The following is a 16,117-nucleotide window of genomic DNA, read 5'->3' as shown; positions in this document are numbered from 1 at the left end:
TGCTGCCATTTCTATCTTGTGCGATTATCATCTGATTCATGATGGGCAACATTTCTAGGTCTGCTACCTCATCTATAACGCGAACAACACCATCTCAAGTGCCCCTGTCGTTTCAGAGCTCTAAGTTATCTGATAGGATCCCTCTTCCTCTGCCTGTTCGTGAGGAAGAGGCTGATAGTTTATGGGGGGTGGCGGGGGGGGGGATGGTCTGTAGACAAAGCCCCACAGAAAGTACAGCAGAGTATTATCAGGTTCTACTGTATACACAAAGATCCACTCACAAGCACACACACAAAGTCCAGTCTGAAACAAGCAACGAAAACCACCCAGAGCCTGGGCTTTGCCAACCCAAAATGAATCCTCTATTTTTAGCTCACATCCACACAAGACAGGGCCTAGCCTGGCCTGCGGCAGCCAAATGAGCAACCAGCTGGGCTCACCAATGAATCTTAAGGCAAGCCGGATCTCTAATCCTTAGAAGTAACCTTTGGCTTGACTACAGCCAAAACCTGAATATAAGAACAGAAAGCTACAAAGGCTCAAAGCCTACCAAGGAAGCAGTTATCTCAAATATGTAAGGCTACTTCCTGTATTTTATTGATTCTGGTAGACGGCGTGGACAAAGTTCAAAAAGCCTGGACATCTTTACATTGTAATCTCAATTTTCCAAGTCTGTATGTCATTTTATAGTTGAAGAACATGAGAAGGAGCAGAGGTGACCAAGATTAAATTCAAAATCCCAAAGTCACTTGCCAAACAACCTTAAATAGTAACTAGTGAGTTTAGTAAGGGCTGTGAACCAAGTTGAGAATTTTAATAAACTCTGAATTTGAGAAGAAGTACAGAATTTTAAATTTCAGTTATCCAGATTATAATATCCATAAATCAGAGAAGACTGGTACACAGCGGCAGTTCAGCCGAACACCTAAGATTTAAATGTGAAAAACGGCATCAACAAAACTTCCCCAGTCCAATCTAGGGAGTTGCGCCTAGGGTCCTCGCTGCTGGCATCAGACAGATGCAAGGGAAAGAGCACTAGACAGACAGGAAGCAGTTAAGCTCCGGTCCCAATTCTGCCATTAATTAACTGGTATGCCTCCAAGGCTCCTGGCGCGCGGGCAATTCAAACATCAGGTAAGTGTTTCCGGGAGAAAAGGGTTCTAGCAGAAAGATGCCACTGGAGTCCCCACGGAAGATAGTGGGAGTCCTTTAAGGTTTCCGAGCACAGGGAGGTTGGGTGAAACAGCTACAGAAACAAACATCTAACAGAGCTTTTCAGGAGAGAGCAAATTAAGACAATATTGCCCAACAATACTGTCTGATTAAAAAGAAAAAATTTTTTTCTCAGTGTAAACCTCCTTACTAATTGGGAAAGAAATTAAAAATCTTTTAGGCAAATAAAATTTGTGTCTACTATATGGGCTACAAGATGTGCCAGGAACGCCACCAAGATGGATGAAACTCTCTCACCATCTAATGGGGTGACGGGCAGCTTCTCAGATGTATCAACGGCTTTCTGGGAGACACAAACAGAGAAGGACCCTCTGCAGGGGCACAGGAGGGGCCATTCAAAGTGGGGACAGCGTCTGAATGGTGAGGTCTATGCAGAGGGAAGAGCACTTATGAAGAAGGCGAGGAGTGAAGAGCCAAGGGCAGCAGGAACTGCAGGTGGGGGGCACCCAACAGTGAAAAGACCTTCTCAAGCCTGACCAGGAAGTCTCTCGTAGGAATGAGATCCTGGAGGTGACACAATGGGCAAAGGGGAGGGGCTGGTGACAGGCAGCAAAGAGACTGAGTAGCACTGGAGGCCAGAGGCAGGAAGGCTGAATAAAAGCAGTGCACTAAGGTCACAGAGAAGCACAGGGTTTGGGAAGGATGCTTGCAAGGGAATTAACAGGACCCGGTGACCAACCAGATGTAGACTCTGAGGAAAAATGAGGAGGTCACATAATGCTGAGGATTCTGACTCTATACAAAGCTATAAATATTCACTCTTTAAATTCAAATGAGCAGTGTGACAAAATTTTAGAGATAGAAGGACCATTCCTGGTCACAGAGGCCCCACACTGTGCTTGACAGTTAAGAAGTAACATAAGCGGGGCACCTGGGTGGCTCCACGGGTTAAGCATCCGACTCTTGATTTCAGCTCAGATCATGATCCCAGGGTTGTGGGATCGAGCCCCGGGTTGGGCTCCACACTGAACGTGGGGCTTGCTTGAGATTCTTTCCCTCTCTCCCCTCTACTCATACTCTCTTTCTCTAAAGGAGAAGGAGGAGGAGGAGAAGTCGTCACATGAGCAAGAAGTCTGGCAGAGAGATGACAGCGGCTCCAGTAGCTGCTACAAAGAAAACCTTGAAAGTTACATACACAGGTGACCTCTGAACAATCTGAGGGTTAGCGGCACTGACCACTATGCAGTGGAAAAGCCACATACATGTAACTTCAGACTCCCCAAAAGCTTAACTACTAACAGCCTACTGTTGACAGGAACCCTTACTGATACCATAATGAACACATATTTTGTATATTATATACTGTATTTGTACAATAAGGTAAAAGGAGAGAAAAGAAAATGTTAAGAAAATTATAAGGAAAAAAATTCACTTATAGAAGTGTAAAAAAAAAAAAAAGGTGGGTGGGGGACGCCTGGATGGCTCAGCTGGTTGAACCTCTGACTTCGGCTCAGATCACGATCTCACGGCTCATGAGTCTGAGCTTCCTATTGGGCTCTGTGCTGACAGTTCAGAGCCTAAAGCCTGCTTCTGAATCTGTATCTCCCTCTCTCTCTGCCTTCCCCCTCTCGCATTGTCTCTCTCTCTCTCTCTCTCTCTCTCTCTCTCTCAAAAATAAATAAACATTAAAAAATTAATTAAAAAAAAGAAATGTAAAAAAAAAAATAGCTGTGTTTAAGTGGGACCCACACAGTTCAAACTCGTGTTGTTCAAAGGTCAACCATCCACATCAGCAAAAATCCTCACTATTTGCTGGGCCAAGATTAGGGAACTTCTTTCTATCCTTTTATAGACCTTATAAAATTTCCTGTTGCCTTCTGCTTTCTTTCAAAGATATTTATAATGTTCATTTAAACCCACAGAGGCAGGGTAAAACTTTAACATTTAAACATACAGGGTAATTTTTGTCCTTGATCCTAGAGCCCCTGAGGGCAGCCATATAACAAAAGAATTATTTAGTCCCTCTCCTCCCCCTACAAGTACATTTTATGAGACAGAAAAGTGAAGCACAGAGTGGCCATGTAACCTGTCTATCAGCACAGTCAAGAAGGATTAAACAAGATAAAGAGTTTGATTCATGGCCAGTTACATTTTAGGTTTCAAAAGGCATTTAGGTAGTGATGTAAAGTAGGCAGGTGGATATATATGTCTGCAGCTCAGAATGGAGAGCTGAGATATAAATTTGGGAGTCATCAGCACACAGATGGTACTCAACACCATGGAAACAGATGAGATCATCTTCAGAGGGAATGCAGGCAAGAGCAACAGGCCTAGGACAGAGACCCTGCGGAAGGGCCAACGTTTGGATAAGGGAAACCAAAGAAACTGAGGAGGATGGCTTGTAGTTCATCTTCCACCCCAACTTCTTTACAAACCAACAACGGAAACCTTTTGTGTTAAGCGTATCTATGTATTTCAGTGCCAGATATTTTAAATACCGAAGACTACCACAAATTTTTACCAATTTCAGTTAGTAACAGTAACCTCCAACTGTCGGGAGAAGAGGGACTGTACGAGTTAAATCTGCTGATGAGTGGTATTTCCAGATAAAGGAAGATTTCTCTTTATGTGACTAGTTCATGGCTTAAATGTCTGCAAGAATCAGGTAGGTGAAGGGGCCTGGCTGGCTCAGTCAATAGAGCATGCAACTCTTGATCTCCGGGTTCTAAGTTCAAGCCCCACGTGGGGTATAGGGATTATTTAAAAAATAAAACTGTAAAAAAAAAAAAAAATTCAGGTAGGTGAGTGTGAAGCACTAAGAAACACAACGATAAATGGTGGGTCCTGTGCTACTGGCATGGGCTGGGCCTCTCCTACTGACATTCAAATTTGGTGGATTACGGAGAAAAATGGAGGGTCCTGGTCCTTACAGTACCATGTGAACTGGGAATCAAAACCACGTCTCTATGGGTTCACAATTACAGCACAAGGCTGCATGTTAACAGAAGTCTTTCCTCCTGCCATTAACCGTTTTTCTCTAGAGGTGAAGTGTGAATACATTCAGTGTTGTAAAATGGAAGCACTTCTTAAAACTCATCAGCTCTGTGGCTCTGGGTGTTATCTACATTCCATCTGTGAAACAGAGATAATAATGCTATGAGGACTAACTGAAAGCATGTCTGGAAGAAGTCCCTAACTCGATGACCATTAGGCATTAATAAATGAGGAAGAGCAGGAGGAGAATGGGATGGACTAAATGATGATGAGCTTTCCAAACTATTATCACTCATCATCAAAGTGCAATAATACCTGTGCAGCTATTAAAAATCACTCGAGTACTTGGGGCGCCTGGGTGGTTCAGGCAGTTGTTAAGCATGTGACTTTGGCTCAGGTCATGATCTCCCGGTTCACGGGTTCGAGCCCTGCATCGGGCTCTGTGCGGACAGCTCAGAGCCTGGAGCCTGCGTCAGATTCTGTGTCTCCCTCTCTCTCTGCCCCTCTGCTGCTGACGCTGTCTCTCAACAATAAATAAATGTAGAAAAATAAATTTTTTTTTTAAATCACTTAAGTACCATATATATCCCCCTCCCCCCCAAAAGGAGCTACACCTTTTACAGGGTTCTCATTTATTGTTTGAAGTTTTTAACCATTAACTAAACAAAATATGACAATTTTTTTTTTAATTTTTTTTTTCAATGTTTATTTATTTTTGGGACAGAGAGAGACAGAGCATGAACGGGCGAGGGGCAGAGAGAGAGGGAGACACAGAATCGGAAACAGGCTCCAGGCTCCGAGCCATCAGCCCAGAGCCTGACGCGGGGCTCGAACTCACAGACCGCGAGATCGTGACCTGGCTGAAGTCGGACGCTTAACCGACTGCGCCACCCAGGCGCCCCCAAAATATGACAATTTTTAAAAAAAAATTTTTAATGTTTATTTTTGAGAGGGGGGAGGGAGGGTAGGGAGGGAGAGAGGGAGGGAGAGAGCATGAACAGGGGAGGAGCAGAGAGTGAAGGAGACACAGAATCTGAAGCAGGCTCCAGGTTCTGAGCTGTCAGTACAGAGCTTGATGCAGGGCTCAGACTCACAAACCACGAGACCATGACCTGAGCAGAAGACAGACGCTTAACCGACTGAGCCACCCAAGTGCCCCAAAATATGACAATTAAATGGTGCCTAACAAAATGTATTAGACAGTAGCTAAAATGAAGAGTTATTTTTTTAATTTTAAAAAGATGTTTTAATGTTTTATTTTTGAGAGAGAGAGAGAGCGCGAGCAGGGGAGGGGCAGAGACAGAGAGGGAGACACAGAATCCGAAGCAGGTTCCAGGCTCTGAGCTATGAGCACAGAGCCTAACAGCAGGCCTCCAACTCAAGAACCGTGAAATCCTGACCTGAGCCAAAATTGGACGCTCAACCAACTGAGCCACTCAGGTACCCCCTAAAATGAAGTTTAATTCTTGGTATGAAAATTGATTGTATTGATGATCTTTTTTACCTTCCCCTTAAAAGGCTGTCACTACTTAAAGGAGGCAGATCCTATGATTCCAGAAGGTCGGAGTCACTGCCCCTCTTGCCTAAGAAATTGCATAATTCTCTTCACATAGAACAGATTTGGGGTTAAAGACTTCTATGTAAAGCCAGGATGGGAAATAAGGAGAAGAGGATAGCAAAAACGTGAATTCTGTCCAGGTGTGCCAGTCATCTTTGCTTTGTTTCACGGCCAAGATTGGCACCCCTAGTCTCTCTGCCTTCTTGGTGCTTAGACACTCAAGTTGCTGGAGAAGGACCTGAGGGGTGCATATTCTTATTAAACGCATGCAACCTGACTCAGGACACCTCGTACATAGAAACACTGGAAATCTTTGTCAGTCGGTTGTACCCCTGAGGTGGAGAGGTTGGAACCGCAAGGTTGGCTGTGCAGTAGTACCTCGACCACCAACTGGAGCGTGACACTGTGAAATCATAAACACACTGGTTTTCCTACCTAGAAAGTGAAGAGAGACCCATCCACACTATACATCTACAAGAACTGTTGAAAGAATTAAATTAACAGTGAACAGGAGAATGCACTGTAAGGCACTGAGGTTATTACTCTCTTCTCCGGCTAGAGCAGAGAATTATAGAATTCAAATTCTACCAACACTAGTATAATTTAGCATAACCAATCTCGGTTTTCTTAAAGAAAAAGTAAACTGGTCAATTTCTTTGTACAATGTTCCAAGGCTCTAAATTCCTTCACTTTAAGTACTGAAAGTAACTGGTTACAAGAGTCCAATGTGGAACCTGAGATGAATCACTTCACCACTTTGGGCATCAGTTTTCCTCATGCAGAAAACACGCGTGGAGGACGAGCGGGATCTCCAAGCTCTTTTCTGGCTAGGACTTTTTTGTTCCCCCATTATATTCATCTGTACATGTCTGGTCACAAGAACTAGTGAAATGCTTTTGATTAGTTAATAAAAACGAGTCATTCCAACTGAGTTACATCATTCATAAGTGAACTTTTACATTCCACCATCCCGACTGTATTAAAGTTAGAGGGAAAATGACAATTTTCATAGTGTGGTGATCACTCCCAGCATGAAGGACAGGAAACATGAAGTGTAAGTCTGCTATTTCTTCGCATGAGCCCTTGTTGCCCACATGCCTCTCAAAGCACAACTGTTGCTCTCAAAGCAACAAACAGTGCAAAGGGACACTGATGTGCTGCCCCAGTGGAGAAAAGGCTGGCTGTGCCAGACTGAGGCGGGACACACCATCATTTCACATTCAGAAACACACAGGATTCACTTTATGCACATGCAGGGTGTGACGCCACTGAACTCTTAGCGGGAATTCTCAAGTTCAAAACTACAAAAAGTATCAAATCATATGAGGTAACTAGACAGAGCCTCAACTTTAGAAAAAGTTAACTTTAGGGTGCCTGAGTGGCTCAGTGAGTTGAGCATCTGACTTTGGTTCGGGTCATGATCTCATGGTTCATGAGTTCAAGCCCAACATCGGGCTTTGCACCTGCTTGGTTCCACATTGTCGGTGCAAAGTCTGATTGGGATTTTCTCCCCTCTCTCTCTCTCTCTCTCAGAATGAGTAAATAAACTTAAAAAAATGTTTTTAAGTAAACTTCAGATCTACTTTAAAACATCAGATTGAAAGAAATTTCTTGGGAAATGCCTCACTTGAGTTTATTTAAACTATCACTACAGGGGCACCTGGGTGGCTCAGTCAGTTAAGCTTCTGACTTCAGCTCAGGTCATGATCTCACTGTCAGTGAGTTCAAGCTGCATCGGGCTCTGTGCTGACAGCTCAGAGCCTGGAGCCTGCTTTGGATTCTGTGTCTCCCTCTCTCTCTGCCCCTCCCCCGTCCTCCCTCCCTCTCGCGCATGCGCTCTCGCGCTCGCTCGCTCTCTCTCTCTCTCTCACACACACACACACACACACAAATAAACATTAAAATTTTTTTGAGCTATCACTACAAACAGATCCATCATAACATCTAGTCCTAAGAATCAGAAGGCCTGTCATATTCTCCATAAAATGTGTGATTCCATCCAACTACCAGAAGGGTGAACCACAGATAAGCAGTTCATTTTTGTCGCTGGCTGTTAAATATTTTACAGCACCTCTGAGAGAAGCAGGGGTAATAACTGTCTTCTTTTTCTCCAGGAGCCAGGTGGACTGCCATGCCAAGCCCAAGCTACCGCTGAGAACATGACTGGCCTGAGGGCAGCGAGAGCAGCAGGAGCTACTCAGGAGTGATGGCAGTGGAGGGACAACATGACGATGGGCCGGACACTGCACAGCTCATTACACCCAAACACGATTTCTGGATTTTCTCACTTTGCAATGAATACTTGCATCGACGCTGAAACAGAAAGCACCACAGCAATAAATCCATCATCGATACAATCTCAATGCAATCTTGCTTCAACTACAAAAGCTCAGGAAAAAAGGTGTCAATTTATTAACCACAAAAATCCTGTAATCATGACTAACCATACATAACACAGGAAAAAAATACTTAAGGTTTGACAGGCCGACCGACCACCTGTCTTTAGGACATCTCCATCCATCCAAAAAAATAAGGAACCGTCCTCTTTATAAAATCTTGGAGAGGAATACACTTCATAGCCTCTCTTGGTAATCCATTTCAGTGCTTAACACTCAAGGCATCAAGGCATTCATCCACCCTCTGTCATTCAAATGGTAAATTCTGCCATAATGTTTCCACCCTTTTCCAGAGCAAATGAGTAACATTTTGCCATCAACTCTGCAACGTATCTTGCAACCTTTGATTCTATTTTACAGGGGAAAACGCGTTTCTTAAGACTTTCCTAAAAGACCTTTATGCTCGCAGGAGTGTGTGCATGTTCTAAACATGGGCAGAACGTCTCCCTTGTTAAATCCTGTCAATCAATGACTCTTGGCAAACTTCAGCATTAAAATTCAAAAGGCTTACCACTGCACAGAAGAATCCTCTCCCCTCTTTTCCCACCCTTTCCTTCACCTCTTTCCCAGCCTTACATTATCATCTCAAGTTCCCACGTGGCACCACCATGTTTCGCTTCACTCTGATTTCTCACATGCTATTTCCCCAGCGTGCAACGCTAATCTGAGGACTGGGACTTCACATTCCGTCCTCCCGCTCTACAAAGTACACACACCCCTACCCCCCCCACCCTCCACCCCCCCCCCAAAACACAAATTCTAGCAAGAAAAATGCAGTTGGCCAAAAAGAAGATCTTGCCTAAAAAGGTGATTCAGTTTTACAACAGAGTCAGTGAATGCTTACCGAACATCCACAAGGCCCTAGTTTGACAAGGAGGGTTAGAGAATCTTAATTCCTGTACATCTTTTTAAAAATAAAAAAGAGTGCTCGCTTCGGCAGCACATATACTAAAATTGGAACGATACAGAGAAGATTAGCATGGCCCCTGCACAAGGATGACACGTAAATTCGTGAAGCGTTCCATATTTTTTGGGTGATGGGTATTGAGGAGGGCACCTTTTGGGATGAGCACTGGGTGTTGTATGGAAACCAATTTGACAATAAATTTCATATATTGAAAAAATAAAAATAAAAAAGGAAACTCTGCCATGTTTTGTCATCTGTCTGGGGTGAGAAGCTTCTACGATACAACTTCTTGAAATCCCTTACAAAATTAAAAGTCATTAACAAAGGCACTAAGTATACCTTAAGCATTTCGTGAATGCTTGACTGAATAAAGAATCTACTGCCTCAGAGTTTGTTAAAGTTGACTGTATGGACTTGGCTTTCATTTATGCACACCCAGCGGAACGCTGAAGGTGTCATGGTAACAGGTAGCTTTACGAGAGAGAAGAGCTAAGAAGCAGAGGGGACTGCTGTCAACAGTGTCTAGTATACTGTCAACCATCATCTATAGAACACTCGAAAAGAAACAACTGAGACTCCAAAATGAGAGTGTAAGCAAAAAGGTCCTTTACACGCTGCCAGGAAGAGTGTAAAGCTCCAGCTTTGCAGAGGCAATTTAACACTCCCGACCGAGAGCCTTACAAGCTGGCTTTTCTAAGTGATTCCATTTCTAAGACCAAGACTCAATAAAAAGAATTATGGTGTACCTATCCATATCATGGACTCAGTCCTATGCAGCCTTTAAAAATGATACCATAAAAAAATGTCCACAGAAGATTACTTAATAACCTAAGAAAGACCGCATATGATAATGTAAAAAGCCAATTCCAGAGTAATGTGCCAGTGTGATGTTGGGTTTTCTTGTTGATGATGGTAATGCCGTGAGAGTATGTCTGCTTGATTTTTATAGATCTACTGACGCTAAAACATAATATTAAACTTAAAAAATTAATACTAGAGACTGACCTTTTATGATGAAAGTATGGTGCTTTTTGTGTTCTTTTTATCTGAATTTTCAAAAACGAATAAACATATCTTCTGAAAAGGATTATGTTAAATAATACATAACATAATTAAGTTAGAGAAAAGGTTTACTTCTTCTGTAGGAACTAGTAGATTTTCTCCTTATAGAGAGTAAGCAACACTATTTTTTTCCTTAGTTTGGCTGCCAGGAGACTCAAAGCCAAATCTGCCGGTCACCGTCAGCAGGTGCACAGCAAATGCCACATAACTGGCGGCGTGTGCTTCTGACTATCCGCCATCGTAACCTTCTAGTCTGACCCGCATTTTCTCTGGCCCTTTTTCTACTGCATTGTAGATCTTCTTCTCACTAGCCTCCAAATCCTTTTGTGGGGGGAGTGTGGGTGGAGGGGGGAAAAGAAAGACGGAAAAAGAAGGAAAGGGGGAAAGGAGAAAAAGGATGAGGTGGCATTTGCAGCAGCAGGATATTGTTCTAGCTCTGTAATTTTCAGGTTAATTTATTGAACGTTAGGTCCCAGCACAGTGGTTACTGTACTACGTGTAGAATGAATGAATGGACAGAACACCTTCCCAGCTTGAGAAATGCATGTCTCTCAGGGGCCCTTCCTACTCCAAACAGTTGAAATCTTCTTGAATTCTGGTACCTTAGCATATGGTTATTAGAACAGTGCTCACCAGTATTTGTGCAGATTTGAAACATCAGAAAAACCCAGAGATACAGTTCTTAGTACAACAACAGTTTGATGTGTATGCCTTCAATCTACAGATAATGAATGCTTATAGTACTCACAGGACTTGAAAATCCTTTCCTATAAATCTACACAGGTCTGTGGCTCACAGATTGTAAATCAATGTGCTATACAGCACAGAAGAAAACTGTTTACCATGAGCTGAATTTAGATGGCAGACATTCTTTTCTTTTGAGGCTGGCACGAGTTTTTGTTTTGTTTTTTAATTTGTGCCATCATTTAAAAGGAGAGATCTGGGGCTCCCGGCTGGCTCGGTCAGTGGGGGAAACAACTCTTGATCTCAGGGTTGTGAGTTCAAGCCCCATGGGTAGAGATTACTTCTAAGTAAAAATCTTTAACTAACTAACTAACTAACTAACTAACTAAATAAATAAATAAATAAGACTAAAATGAGAGCTCTGACAGAAAAAACTAGTCAACTTCTCACAAAAATCACAAAGGCTGGCAAAATTTGGCCTGGATTTCCACATGGCAGTAGCCAGCAAGAGCTGATCCACAACCACCTCTTTATTTACTTATTTATTTTGGAGGAACACGGGTTCTTTACAAACATGTGATCTCAAAAACACAGCATGCCATTATAAAAACTGCACCACATACCTACAAGCAAAAGGACAGATGTGTAACTGTACCAGGCATCATAACTTCATGCGGTGTGTCTTTGCAAACCACGTTATTTGTGTGCACAGCTCTTTTTATACGTACACACATACACATACACACACAGCCTCACACACTCTGGGCTTACAGAAGTGGCAACACCTTTAGTAGTTTTTTATCGCCTGTTTTTCACCTTTCTTGCTTTTTTTTTCTACAATGCCTTTTAATAACACTGTTATTAAATCTTCTACATCATGTTTTAATCTCTGTAGCATATTCCTTACACTGGGATAAACTATAACAAATTTAATACTCTCATACTGCAAACCATTATTTCCAATAGCTTTGCTACCATAAATGTGCAGAGTAATTTACAAAGACAATTTTGTTTTATTTTTAATGTCTGTATTTGAGAGAGACGGCGGGGGGGGGGGGGGGGGGGTTGCTGCAGAGAGAGAGAGGGAGGCACAGAATCTGAAGCTGGCTCCAGGCTCTGAGCTGTCAGCACAGAGCCCAACGCAGGCCTCGAACCCATGAACCTTGAGATCATGACCTGAGCTGAAGTCTGACGCTTAACCAACTGAGCTACCCAGGTACCTGTGTTTTATTTTAGACTTTGAAGAAGAATATGAAAGGATGGGAGTTCTCTGGCCTCCTTCTCCCCAGTTTTCAGTCTCTTTTCCCCTCATTTTAATTCAGTATAGCAGCAGCTAGCTCTTTACATGGGTTTGTGGTCTCTAGCGTTCTAGAGTCTGCATCTGGCCCTTGGTCCTCACTCATCTCAAAAGCATCACTATTTGCCTTTGGCAAATGTCTGTAACCCTTACACTGTATACAGCTCTAGCCTCCATGTAAGTTCACCCAAAATGCAATTGTTGGTTATTTGTAATTCTTTCAACAAATGCCAAGAGCTTCCCGCTGGTGTGGTCCATGACTAGATGCCCACCAAACTGCCCAAGTTAGGTGAGGGGAGGCCACCCACCAAAGCCTCTTCTACACAGAGCCTAGGCTTCTGTGCTGCCTTTGCTGGCCCCTGATTTCCCAATCACTGAGTGGGCAGTGCACAGCCGCTGCTGATAAATGCTGGATGGATGCACAGAAGATGGATGGATGACAAATGTAAGCTACACTAAAATCAGTCTTTAATTTCTTCCAGCTATTGGCACATAAGGAATTCTGCTCCAAAGGGAATCTGCAATATGACTGTTAGAAGGAGAGTTATTTTTTATTGTTGTCATTGTTATTCTTACAAAAGCAGTGCACATTTGTTCAAAACTTCCCTTATCTACCATCTGGGGGGGGAGGGCAGATCCCACAGGGAAGAGGAAGTGCTGCTGCTGGGGTACAAACCCACGTTAGGTAATATGGTACCTGGGACTTGGGACTGAATTACAACGAACCGCACACTGAGAAAGTGACGCTTTTCCCAACTTCTTTCAGTCTGTCTGGGTATATCAAACAGCATGTCTCACTTTGGTGCTAACACATACACTTAAGCTCCTTTATGACACTTGCCAATTTAATTTCCCTTGTAAACAGAGGGAGCATATGGCACAGGCCTAAGCCTTTATCAGACAACAGAATCTGGACAGGATTTAACAGTAATTGTTTTTAAAGGTTCTGGTAGGGATACAGAGATTTCCTTTTAAAGAAAATTAACTTTTAAAAAGCATTATACAAATTTTATGTGCATCTTGCCACAACTAAACACAAACAAAGAACATGATATTAAGTAACAGTAAAGGATGGAGTACAACCACGACAAAGAGCACTGAGGTGATATACACAATACTGACATTTGGGAGATGAAGGGCTCTGGTTTGATGTTACCAGTTTGGCAAAGAGATGGGAAGCGTTCAGATTTACTTTAATGTCCATTTTACATTGTAACAAACGTAAAAAATGTATATGTAATAACAAACTGTGAATTTTTATGGTGATAGAAAAACCTAAGATTTGTAACCTTGACACTTCAAGTTAAATTAGCTTATGACTACAATTGACAACATAGGATTATATATAACTATGACCACGTACAGCTATACTTTATTAATCTAAAACAATACCATAAAAATAAATGACTCCCTCTATACCAAAAAAGGTCTTCCCATAAGGTTCCTAATTTGCAAGCTGCAAATGATGATATAAAAATATTCTCTAATGAAAACACTTCTATATTTAAGATCGTAAGTCAGGGCTAATAGTACACCAGTAAGTAGACCAAATGTCATTGATACTCCCCTCTGTCAAACAGCAGCTGTGACAAATGCTACAAAGGAGAGGTACATGGTTCTGGAAGGGCTTATAACAAGTGTAATTTGACCTAGGCAGGGCTTCCTTGAGATGGGAAGGATAGGAGCAGCGAAAGAGCAAAGCAAGAGAGACAGAACTGGAGTCAGAGGAGTCTGCGGTTGGGATGGAGAATGTGGGTGCTCACTGACCCAGATACAGAGTTTTCCTTTATGCCAAGAACAGTGGGAAGAGGGCTGAAGGGTATGTAAAGTGGAGAGTGACCTGGCCTGAGCAGACTGGTGTTCTGAAAGGTCTGTGCGGGCTGTGATGTGGCAACCCTCCCAAGAAGTGTCAGAATCAAAGTTTAAATTGGTAACAAACAAAATAACCTAGAAATTACTCCATCTAGACCACATAAGTAATGACCAACAGGAAGGACGCTCAGCTAATTGTCCAGGTTTGTTTTGTTTTCCTAACAGAAATTAAAAGACAGTAGTACAATTTTATTCAGACATAGGATACTGAAATTTTAGAGACTATGAACAATATGAAATTTAACACTCTACAAATTTAACACTATAAAAAGTTGATATAAGATTGGAACATATAGGGGTGCCTGGGTGGCTCAGTTAAGCATTCGACCTCGGTTCAGGTCATGATCTCACTGTTCGAGAGTTTGTTCAAGCGCCACATCGGGCTCTGTGCTGACAGCTCAGATCCTGGAGCCTGCTTCAGATTCTGGGTCTCCCTCTCTCTAGGCCCCTCCCCTGCTCACACTCTGTCTCCTCTCTCTCTCTCAAAAATAAATAAACATTAAAAAAAAATTATTTTTGATTGGGACATATCAAAAATGTCATAATTTCCTGGTCAGACCCAAGGTGGTCCACCTGAAGGGTTTAAGAAGACTGGAGGTCGACGGAAGGGCTCTCAAGGATGGGATGGCTGAGCACCAAAACTGAGGCCCAGATTACTTCCCTGGTTCTCACCCCAAGCTTTTCTTTTCTGTTTTGCATGACAGGCTTCTAATAAGGCTTAAATAAAGAAATAATTTTGGTATTCAAACCAAGTCTTAAAACTAATGGTAACAGCTGTGGCCTCTCGGATCCAGTTCTGAATCAGTCAGTGGGAGGGCAGTACCTCAGATGACTGACTACACTTCGTGGCTGGTTCCCATTTGGTCTCAACTTTTAACTCTGATCTCCTTCATGAAAGCTGGTACTCAGAAACAGTCCCTTATCTGCATCTACTTCTCCTCAAAAATTCTGCCCTTATCTGCATCTAATTCTGCCCGTTCACACTGGCACACTTATCAGAATTCTTCTTTTTTAAGTTTATTGTATTTATTTTCAGAGACAGAGAGGGGAGGGGAGGGGCAGAGAGAGAAGGAGAGAATCCCAAGCAGGCTCTGTGGAGCTGCGTTTGATGCGGGGCTTGAACTCACAAACTGTGAGATCATGACCTGTGCCGAAATCCAGAGTCAAATGCTTAACTGACTGAGCCACCCAGGCCCCTGACCCATCAGTATTCTAACAGAGAGAAAGAAAAGGGGAAGGGAAAAGACATGGGAAGGTAGAGGTAAAGGATATGTGCCGTACCAAGCGAACAAGGACCTGGGGCAGGCTGGTGTGAGTGCAGACTAGCACATTCACTTTGGAAAACTGGCAGTGTCCGCTAACACTTAGCAACTGTGCTCCCAGGTACACACAGGGCAGAAGTGCAGGCATAGATCCACTCCCCAGAAGACAGGTGTACAAATGCTCACAGGAGCGGCAATCCTAACAAACTGCAGACGTCCCGCATGCCCATCAGTAGTAGAATGGATACATAAAGCGAGGCACATTCAAGTGAATACCGCACAGCAAGGAGACGGAACTAACTGCCGCTGCTGCACACAAACACGAGCGTAGCGCAACGTAACGCATGTACGGAGGGTTTCTATTTGCATGTAACGCTCAAGGGCAGATATAATTGAACAGTCAGATGTGGAAATAACCTCATCTTTATCTTAATACTAAGTAAGACCCAAGATAGGGGCGCCTGGGTGGCTCAGTCGGTTAAGCACCCGATTTGGGCTCAGGTCACGAGTTCAACGGTTCACGAGTTCAAGCCCCGCATCGGACTGTGTGCTGACAGTGCAGAGCCTGTTTGGGATCCTCTCTCTCTCTCTCTCTCTCTCTCTCTCTCTCTCTCTCTCTCTCTCTGCCCCTCTCCTGTTCAAGTGTGCACACACGCTCTCTCTAAATAAACAAAATTTAAAAAGACCCAAAATGAATCAAAGTCTTAAAATATTAAAAGTCAAAAACTTTTTTTAGGTAAGCCTAGCAGAAAATCATAGTGACCTTGGGCTTAGCAAGAGTTTCTTAGATACAACACATAAAACATAAACAACAAAAGAGAAAAAAATAATTGGATTTCATAATGATCTATGATCTGTGCACTTTCCCATGTATATCTTCAATAAACATATTACTAAAAATTAAATGAAAAC

General features: G+C 42.8%; 1 protein-coding gene and 1 non-coding gene across 12 annotated transcripts in view; one reads left to right on the top strand and one right to left on the bottom strand.

Annotated features, from left to right (window-relative positions):
• Positions 1-16,117, bottom strand: part of SRPK2 (SRSF protein kinase 2) — a 256,671-nt gene that overhangs the window by 135,930 nt on the left and 104,624 nt on the right. The gene's annotated exons all lie outside the window — the stretch shown is intronic.
• LOC122488894 lies at positions 9,046-9,152 on the top strand. The gene has a single exon (XR_006298782.1). It is a non-coding gene; the product is annotated as a U6 spliceosomal RNA (small nuclear RNA).

The sequence above is a fragment of the Prionailurus bengalensis genome, chromosome A2 (assembly GCF_016509475.1).
Source record: "Prionailurus bengalensis isolate Pbe53 chromosome A2, Fcat_Pben_1.1_paternal_pri, whole genome shotgun sequence".
Lineage (NCBI taxonomy): Eukaryota > Metazoa > Chordata > Mammalia > Carnivora > Felidae > Prionailurus > Prionailurus bengalensis.
The sequence above is the reverse complement of the archived record's forward strand: the minus strand, read 5'-3'. Positions and strand labels throughout refer to the sequence as shown.